This window comes from Rhopalosiphum maidis, chromosome 3 (genome assembly GCF_003676215.2).
Source record: "Rhopalosiphum maidis isolate BTI-1 chromosome 3, ASM367621v3, whole genome shotgun sequence".
Lineage (NCBI taxonomy): Eukaryota > Metazoa > Arthropoda > Insecta > Hemiptera > Aphididae > Rhopalosiphum > Rhopalosiphum maidis.
The window spans coordinates 55,251,181-55,261,189 of record NC_040879.1 but is presented as its reverse complement, the minus strand read 5'-3'; positions in this window follow the sequence as shown (position 1 = coordinate 55,261,189).

Below are 10,009 nucleotides of genomic sequence, written 5' to 3'. Positions count from 1 at the left end.
CGCTGCCCACCTGTGGAATGCACATGTATGTTATATGATACATTATTGTTGTTACGACGCCCGAAACGTTTCCCTCCAACGACGGCGGTCTTATTCTTTTGTTTTCTGCTGATAGTCACGTACCTGGAGGTAGTGATGAGGCGGAGGAGGAACGGTGCGTGTGTAATTGTCCTTCGGCTGGCGTTCGAACTTCGGAGAGGGGCTTGGTTCATATATTAATAATTTTAAAACACGTCGAGTACACATGAAAACGAATAATACGACAATATTTTGTTATTTATAATATTACAATTTTCGTTAAACGGGCTCGTGCGTATTTATTCTGTCAAACAGTTCGACACGATAGTTTTTGATTTTTGAATCTGTCGAATCATTACGGTTATACTACCCACCAAGTATTGTAGCCTATTTGTAGGCGGCTTTTATTTTTATTTTATTCACTTTTCGTTGTGATCCGCTTTCATCTTGAGAACTGAATTAACATTACTATTTACTATACTCTATATTCTATAATCAGTATAAGACCAATTTAGGTACCTACTACTCGTATTTAAGGAGGTAGTATTAAGATAACTTGTTAATTGTTTATACGAATGTCGCCTGACAGAAATTATGCCGAACCACGCGAAATAGGTACCTATAATTTATAAATATTAAACTAAACGTTATATATTACGGGCTAAATATAGTTTATATAACTATTTGAAAACAAGAGATTCCTATTGTTTATGTAAAAAATATATAAATTGTTTTTCTTATTGCGGCTATGCTAGGACGCTACGTAAATGTAAATAATATAAGTAATACCTAAGTATTTACATTGGTGGCAGATATGCATATCAAGTCTTTAATACTGCTAATACTGAACATGTACCTATTCATTTTAATTTATTCATCTAACTGATCGAGATATTGTTTTTTTATTATTATTTTTTTATTTACATGATGGTTTGGATTAACAATTTATCATTATTAATTATATTTAACATGAAATAAATAAATATCTATATTATCTTAATAAAATATTTAGGTACCTACCTACCTATCTATAATCTATACAAATTAAAAATACGAATAATTTCTACATAATTTTAGTAATTTATTAATAATAATTTAATACCTAGGTATACAGTATATACTATAATATATTTCTATAAGACTATAAATATATTAAATTGTCTTGTGTAACTCGATTGTCTTTATTTTTATTAATGATTAATCATAGATATAATTAAAAATTTAAACATTCAACTTTAACGCTAGAACACCTAGCTAAGGTCTTAACATAATAAAAACTATACAGTCATTATTTTATTAACGTATAGTCCGATTATAATAATTATGATAAAGAATATAAAAATTGTAAATTATAAAATAATAGTAATTATTATTTATATACTTATTATTAGCATTATTACCTACCTCTAACTATTTGTTTTTGTAATATTAATAATATTATTATTAATGATTAATCTTAATTTATGATGGTTTTACAATCTTACGTATAAATATATAATAGTGTGGTTGATTTTCAATATATATATTTTTTTAATATTAACAATTTATTTTATTATTTTAACATTTAATCTATACAATTGTATAGTTATAGATTGAATTGTATCTATATTGTAAAATGTATACGATTTTTAATAATAGTACAATATGTGTATTAAACATATTTAAAAATTAAAAAATTATGTTCTTATAGTAGTTACCGTTGGTACCGACCTACCAGTACATTGTAGCCAGTACACAGTAGCAGTCAGTAAGTAGATAGTAGATACGTACTTACGTAATAGAGCTACCCATACAGCTATACCTAATTTTATTGTTGAAAATTGAAACAACATTATTGCTGTACTGTTTGCGAATAAGCTAATTTATTTCAAGTTCTATGTATAGTATACTAAAGTTATTAGTTTATAAATATTATCTGAGTGTTTAATACTGTTAATGTATTTTTATTAGCAAATTATTAACTAGGTATTATTATACGCAAATAGGTACGCGATATGCCATACTTTTATACTGAAACTCTGTCCTATCATATAACGCAGACATGCAGTTACGGTGTAATATTTTTTTTGATTTAAAAGTATAAATTAATTAACCTTTGTTCTTGAGTTCATTTGAAAGCAAATAATACTATTTCAGTATAGTATTGATTAAAAATTCATTAGGTATGTATTATATGTGTGCCTACAAATAATGAAATAAACTTAAATCATTACTGGGTATACTAGGTAGGTATATGTATATTTTTCGTATATGTAAGTGTAGGTAATGACTAATGATACAATTCGTATGATTATAAAAATAATTTAAAGTATTTTTTTATTTATATTATTAAATAAAAATTTTATCTGAGGTAAATAAGATACCTAATCTAAATAATTTTTTATGACAAGACTTTCAAATTTTTGGTAATAAATGTGTAAGTATATTATATTATTTTTTTCTCGGTAGATGAATGTGTTAGGTAATTTTTTAGTCTACTCATATTTCTTGTAGGTATAATCGTATTTTCAAGTTATGTTTATATTTATATGCATTGTACACTATTGTTAAATGTATTTTACTAGAGTTATAGTTATTTTGTTGTATATTGTTCATTTCACTGTTTGTAAGCACTATTGCGGCAATGGGTAATCGTATTTAATACACACGTATTTACAAGTGTAAAATTGGAACTTGGAGTATATGTATAAGTATAACAATAAAAAAATATTTACATTATTATTTTTAAAAGAAACACTCAATATATACGAGTAAATAGTGTTGTAAATACGATTTTTTTATTGAACTTTCCCTTACACCATACATATAAGTATTATTCAGTATTAGCTAGGTATCGTATTATTTACATATATCAACTATTTTAAAATAAACTCTTTACAAATCTGATTCAATTGTATATCGTTCAATATAGTTAAGTGTTAACACATACAACATCAAACTGATCAAACAATCGGTTTCCGGAAGAAAAATTCCATAGTAAAATAACTACGTTTTATTTTTATTTTAGATTAACTCAATTAAGTTAAAACTATTATAGTATTATAAAACCAACTATACACTACCTACCTATTGGCTACTAAGATGTGAGACAAACAAACAGACGACGATTAACATGGGCGAATAAAAATATATTTTTACATTTGATTATTATTTATTACCTATAGTCGCTATAGAGTATATTGTTATATTATATTATAAATTGTAAGTGAAAAATATTAAAATCTTAAAATAATTGATATTATTATATTGTAATATTTAAAAATTAAAACTAAAAAAAAAACACAAATAGATCTATGCTTACGTATTTTATGTCTCCAAATAAGTAAAGTATAATAATTGAGTCCGAACTTGGAATAATTAAATAATGATATATATATTATTATATCAACCAATTTAAACATTTCAATTATTGATTGATATACATATTTGAATATTTCACACATACTCTTATATTAATTAAATTTCACAAAATAAACACACAACATTTTTAATTATATAAGTAGGTGTAGAATTGTTCGCAACAAATAATCCTAAACCTATAAAATCGAGAAAAAGATTTTATTTCAAAAGTTTTTCGGGATCACTATTAAAACACGGATTCAATATTTCAATGAGTATTAGGTATATTTAAAATTTTACGAGATTTAATTAGTACCTGTATATTATATAAAATAACCAATGATTCAGTTCGTTTTATTACTGTGACTCAGTTCGTGTGCAGCCTTTTTTTTTTGTTTTTTTTTTTCAATTGAATTTAATATAAGTTATGTCTCTGAGCATCACAACGACACAACTTATTCTCGCAGCGTATAATTATGATTGACACTATGTATGCTGTATGCATCATATACTTACCTACGTAGTCTAATTTACCGGTTACCAATAATAAGGGCGTAGGCAGTGCTGTCTCAAGGCATGGGCCCGTAGGGCTCGGGCCTGAGGCTCCGATATTTTGGCTGTATGTAAACTGCGACAAAATTACTCCTTTTCTAAAAGTCGATATGTAAATTTCGACAAAACCGATAAGATACATTATACAAACTGCGTCAATTTAATTTATATATATATAATAAATATGTAGATACTATATACATACAGTGCTTGAATTGGGGGTGAACGTGGGGGGACGGAGTCCACCTTCTTTTTTCTTTAGCATACCCGTTCTATTTATTTGAAACGGAACGCTGGAAATGAAACATTTGCTGTAGTGAATTTGTAAATTATCAGTTTTTTCTGATGCAAAATATACCTATAACCTGTAACCTATAGCCATAATATTTGTAAATTTGTATCGACTATGAAAAAAAATTGGTTAATAATAATGGGTAATTAATATAATCAATCGTTAGGCTGCAGTGACTTAATAATAATAAAAAGGAAAAGAAGAATGAACCTTATCCGTGCATCCCCCCCTACCGATTGGAAAAATCCCACTTTACAGACAAAAAATTAAAAGTTAAAATATTAAACAGTTATTTATTATGCACAAACTTTTCACGGGATTTTAAGACTTTTCCAGAGTTTTTTCCAACCCGTTCTTTTCGTATTCGCGTAGTTTGCGTCTTTTGAAAGCCGTGCATATATATCTACGATTTTTTCGCAGTTTGCGTTCATAGCGATCGCAGTAACGAGTACGACCGCCGACGACAGTCCCCCGGACGTTTTTCTTCGTTCTTTTTATTTCCGCACATAAGATCGCGGACGCCGATCGATGTACGTGATATTTATTCTATTGTTATTGCTTAAATGTACTCGTATATAATATACGTTTGATTCGAAGCCCATTTGTCGATGTACAATACTGTTTTTTTTTTTTTTATTCAATAAATTGCGACAATTGCGTTATATATTTATATTATTTTTGTTGTTCTCGGTAGCTAAACTTTTACATCATACTTATATCTTCAACCGCGGGTTGTGCTATTTACCATAAAAGCGTTTATCGACGACGTTTGTGTCGCACAATACTGTATTCATGTACATGGGTGTATTGGTGTATATATGTAATAATTAGAGGTCGGATTTTTATGATTTTACATATTTGTTTCTGGTCTATGTAGTTGAATGGGAGTGAGAAATCTTTACGATTCATGAAACACAGAATTCACAAGAAAAAATTTATTTTGCATAAAAAAGCATATTTTAGGGGTTAGAGAATATTTAACACGTTAGAGATTATTTGAGAATATTTTTGTTATATCGGTATATAATGAATATATTTCACGTATATCAGCACTTTGATAAATACAATGTTCACTAAATGATTTATTTCCGGGTTTCTGGGTTCTAATAAAAATTAATCTCTAGGTATTCCTTATCGATTGCGATGTATATAATATAATATATATAATTTTCTTCAGAATGTCACAACTATTAAAAGTTTGGAAAAATCAAATACTTCCTTAGTTGATATGATAAATATTATCGAAAAGACTTTTACACAACTTGAGCAGATACCAGGAGAAAAAGTAGTAAAAACAAAAATATTGCGACTTCAACAAAAAAACAAAGGATACAAATTTTTGAAAAATATTGGACAAATCCTTAGTGGAAATAACACAGTACAACTTCCGGAAAATTATTCACCGACTATGATAACCGACTTGCAATATTCTCCAGTGACATTGGTTGATGTCGAACGGTCCTTAGCATCTACAAAAATATTCTTACAAACCGGCGTACTAAAATTACACCGGAACACATTGAATAGTAATTAATAATTAATTGTTATTGTAAAATTAATTAAATATATTTAAAACTAAATTAACAAAAAATAAATTTAAACTAAATTTTTTTTTAATATTAAATGAATATTTTGCATATTTAAGGATATAAAACATCATATATTTGGTATTTTAAAAGAATATTAAGAGAATATATTGACTATTTTATGTGACATAAAAACATCATATTTTAAGGATTTTAAGAGAATATAAATTCGACCTCTAGTAATAATACATGATAAGTTTTTTGTAGGTGTATTGATGAGTTAATATTTTATTAATAACATGTTATATATCTTTATAAATCGTAATTTAAATCATAATGTCATTGGATGATGTGTAATAAATAAATAAGTGTTTCTTTATTTTAAAATATTTTTATATAATAAATTTAATGATTTTTGGGGTTTATGGGTGGCTGAAGGTGATGTGGGGGGCTTTGCTCCGTAGTCCGCACAGTAATGTGATATTGAATTTTGTGTGGAACACTCGTTCATCCAACATCCACTGCAGAGTCCCCCTTCTAGTTTTTTTTCCAAATCAAGCACTGTGAACATACCGTAACGATAACATATATATAGGTATATAAATACATAATATATACCTATGTGTTATTATATACAAATGTAATAATTTAATTAATATGTTATATTGGAGACAAATTTGTAAGAAAAATCCGAATTTATTTTTAAGCTTTAATGCATAATACTAAATATCGGCTCCTTCACAAGTACAAGATTATCACAAGTTAGGTCTGTACGTGTTGTGTTGTATAATATTATATTTAAAATGAAACTTATACAAATGTTTAGCCAGAACGGCAAATATTTATTGGTGCTAAACAATTTTAAATTTAAATATAAATATAATTCCAAAATAAGCGGTTATTCGATATGAATTTTCTCAAAGAAAACATGCAGAGTCAAATTGGTCTTGAACATCAAAAATATTACTCTACAAGAAAAATCATTTTTGGTACATAATCTAAAGCTATATACAAATACCATAACATATTATATATTTAAATAAATGATTAACATATATGTGTTATCGTATTGGCTATGTATACTAGTATATAGTATCTATATATACTATATATATATTACGGTAAATTATGTTAGATTGTCGCAGCTAGTTTGTGTAATGTTAATTTTCTTTTTTGGCGCAGTTTACATATCGACCTTTAGAAAAGGTGTAATTTTGTAGTAGTTTACCATCTCCTGAAATTTTAAGTGCCCCAAATTCACATAGATTACATCAATTGCTATAAATATCATAATTTTACATTTTTTTTTCTTAAAATGTTTTAATATAAATTTCGAACGATAAAATATTAAAATTAGCTATGTATCAAAATAGTAATAAATAATAATGAATAATTGATATCTTGACCTTTTTAATTAACAGGAAAATATTTTTTGACCGTACCTATATTTTGAAATTATAATAAACAATAAAATAACAGAGATTTAAACGGAACAAAATTCACTTTTTACTAATACAAAATATAATATTTAATAAATAATAATATATTATGTGTTAAAAAATGTGTAAGTATATCATAATTTAGTATTATAAAGTCTTTGAAATATGTTGGGCCTGGGACCCCGATAAAACTTTAAGACGGCTCTGAGCGTAGATGAGTAGAAGTATTAATAGTCTACTCGCACACGACAATTTATCATTACAATAACTGTATACACATAGATAGAACCTACCCTATATCTGTACGCCTGCTATATATGTGTGTGTGTGTGTGTTTAGTCATTAAAGGAGACGAACTATTATATAAGCATTAAGTACATAAACAAAAAAAAAAAAAATCAACACAATCAAAACTCAATCTCTGAAAGTCTCTGCGAGCAGTTCTCGTGAGGAGAGTAATATTATTTAGTTTTCGTCATGATATATTGTTAGGTGGTCTACTAAAGTTTATAATACACTATATATAATATATATTTATATACACACAATCCTTTAAAACATTATAATAGCGGTGCTATACATATACTTATGCATATTGTGCATACTTTATAGTTTATATACTATTAATATGTTACCGGAAGCGGTAATCTGCACGTTTCGTGGTGCGTATATAGAGCTCATTATTTCCTTATTTCGTCCCGCATGCTGTGTATTGTATCGCCGGGAGTGGTTGCTTAGGCTTACGACGTGGGGTGTATAACTAGACACACGTGTATTATATTACTTCAAACGAACGTCTTTTTCATCATTTTTTACAATGTATAGAACATGGTGCAATAATAATAATTACTAGAATAATGATAATAACAATAATTATAGCCAACGGAAAAGCGTCAGTTCGTGACTCAAGTGTGTGTGCGTGTGCACGATCGAGCTTTTCCGACGAGGGGTGAATATTGTACGTATAATATTATATTATATAAATGGTGTACGCTGTGATTGTAGAATTTTTACAGTGGGTACCTACTATATAGCAGCGATTCTCCAACAGCCTGTGACCTGTAGTAAAGTCGTAAAAAATTATTCCAAATATTCGCATATTTCATATAATATAATATAAAATATAAACAGTAGTCTTTGGTTAATTTAAATGCATTCAAAATAAAAATAAATAAATTAAAACTATCATACTAATATAAATACTTACCGTTGATCAATAACTAACGAGTAATAACTATAAAATATGTAATAGTGTTTTATTATTGTTGTCATTTTATGGATTAAAATATAAAATATAGTATTATATAATTTTTTTTTATAATTAATTGATTACGTATAATAATTATTTATTATCGTATGTCAATATCTATGTATATATATCATTATGGTTTTACATTGTTTAGGCAAGTTTCAAGAATCAAAATTTTGAAAATTGAATAAATACAGGACTCCTATAATAAAGTCACAACATTTTTATAAAGTTATAAATCATTAATTGTTTTTATAGTAATTTAAAATTGTTGAAAATATCTAAGCAGCAATTTTTTTTATATTAAGTACTTATTTGTAATTTAAACTTTCACAAAATTGGATATTTAAACATTTTAAATGAAAAATATTGATTTTAGTTACCTATTTTGTTATAGCCTATAGGTACCTACTTAATTCTAATATAATAAAACTGTAAATATTTCATCGTTGATGAATATATTATTAATATGTAAACTTTATTATCATTTTCTATGTACAATGCAGTTTTAAAAATATTTAACGTTTATTATAAGCTAATACTTACGTATACCCGAATTTATAATAACTGCTGCCACAATTATTCTACGGTACGTCAAGGTATTGATATATTTTTATAGTTTGTGAATATTTCAAGTTTCTATAAAAAAATTTCTTTCTTAAATAAAACAAAAATTAATATCTATTTTCGTCAAAAACTATAGCGTTATCTACGTAAATTTCTGTATTATCACTATTTTTTTCCGATTATTGAGTACAGTAGAATTAATACGATAAATTGAAAAAAAATATATCTGTCTAAAATACGAGCAACATTAAAATCATATACCAGAAACCACGATCCTCCACCACCAATTTTTTACTCTAAATCTTAAAAACAAACAAAAGAAAAAAGAAAATATCTTTATCCAAACATTAAACATACCTACAATAGCTAATAATTTAAAAATACGTATATTATACGGTACATTTTTCGCTTCACTTAGTATCTTTAGAAAATTTGAAATCACCAATCGTGAAAACCATTAAGTATTAATTATTTATTTACTCTGCTGTACTTATATTGTACCTACCTGTGTTTAAATTTTATAACACGGACAATTTGTACTATTATATACGTAAAGTACATATTAATGTACATAGTAATATACCTAAGTGTTATGTGTATATAATGTAAATTATTAAAATGTAAAAATTAAATATAAAAAAGTAAATTTATTAAAAACGTTATAAAATATAGTATATTATACTATAAGTCAAAATAATCAGTTTAAATCAATTAAAAACGTGTACAATATAAACATATTATGTCAAAAAAGAGAAATAATATTTTTTGATTTCGTATTCTACACACACTGGAAATTAAAATTCTTAGTAGGAACAAGGCCACCTGGGTATCTAGGTACTTACTTCCTCTCATCAAAATAGTAAATAAATAGGTAGGTTCGTAGGTATTACATATTTAGAACTTAGATCACAGTCAAAATTATGCTTTGATTGCTCCGCAATGGCACTAAAGTGTTCATCAAAGATTAATACAATCATATATCATATATGTCACTATAGTGACTAAAATTAATTGTTATACCTATTAT